General features: G+C 47.6%; 1 pseudogene; it reads left to right on the forward strand.

Annotated features, from left to right (window-relative positions):
- The first annotated feature begins 343 nt into the window (after positions 1-343).
- Positions 344-881, forward strand: LOC110284095 (annotated as a pseudogene).
- Positions 882-1,276: the final 395 nt, after the last annotated feature.

Raw genomic sequence — 1,276 nt, forward strand, 5'->3', positions numbered from 1 at the left:
GGCCAATGGCCTTTCTTCTTGTGATCTCACATGGCTGATGGCTCCTTCTCCGCAACCCACCCCCCATACCCCCATGCATGGCACATCTTTTGTCCTCCCCTGACACTGCTAGCCTCCCTGCAAGAAAACTGGAAGTCCCCCCTCTTCAGCCAAGCTCACTGGCTATTAGCTAGCATCCTTTTTTTTTTTTAGAGAGAGAGATTTTATTTCCTTTATTGATAAACTTAAGTCTTGGGTACATCAAAACCAATTTCTGAGATGGGGCAAAAACAGAACCCACAATAGAAAAAAAATTATCGAGAGTGTGGCCAGGAGGCTCGGACCAAGCAGGGCTTTCCTTGCCAGTGGATTGTGTAGAGTGTACAGCCAGTCTCTTGTCTTCTGTTCGACATGGCATCTTCTGATATTCAGGTGAAAGAGCTGGAGAAGCGCGCTTCAGGCCAGGCTTTTGAGCTGATTCTCAGCCCTCGGTCAAAAGAATCTGTCCCCGATTTCCCCCTTTCCCCCCCAAAGAAGAAGGACCTTTCTCTGGAAGAAATCCAGAAGAAATTAGAAGCTGCAGAAGAAAGACGCAAGTCTCATGAGGCAGAAGTCTTGAAACAGCTCGCGGAGAAGCGGGAGCATGAGAAGGAGGTGCTCCAGAAAGCCATCGAGGAGAACAACAACTTCAGCAAGATGGCAGAGGAGAAGCTGACCCACAAAATGGAGGCTAACAAAGAGAACCGGGAGGCGCAGATGGCGGCCAGCTGGAGCGCTTGCAAGAGAAGGACAAGCACGTGGAAGAGGTGCGGAAGAACAAAGAATCCAAAGACCCCGCGGATGAGACCGAGGCTGACTAAGTTGTCCCGAGAACTGACATTCTCCCTGACCCCGTCCTAAATATCCAAAGACTGTACTGGCCAGTGTCATTTACTTTCCCTCCTGACAGATAATCTAGACGCCGATGTAGGACCGTATAGGTAGATCCAGACCGTGAGATGTTTTAGGGGCTCAAGGGGAGAAACTGAAAGTGTTTTACTCTTTTTTAAAGTGTTGGTCTTTCTAATGTAGCTATTTTTCTCGTTGCATCTTTTCCACTCAGGCACAATCGGTGTGCTGGGTTAATGGCTAGTACTGTGTTGACTGTGGAAGACGTTTGTGAAGAGTACGTAGTGGCTTCTTCCAACCCATTAGATGCTGAATATCTGTTCACTTTGCGATCCCAATTCTGTCCCAATCTCACCAGATGCTACTGTACTTGAATGGTTAATAAACTGCACAGTGCTATTAAAAAAAA

The sequence above is a fragment of the Mus caroli genome, chromosome 17 (genome assembly GCF_900094665.2).
Source record: "Mus caroli chromosome 17, CAROLI_EIJ_v1.1, whole genome shotgun sequence".
NCBI lineage: Eukaryota > Metazoa > Chordata > Mammalia > Rodentia > Muridae > Mus > Mus caroli.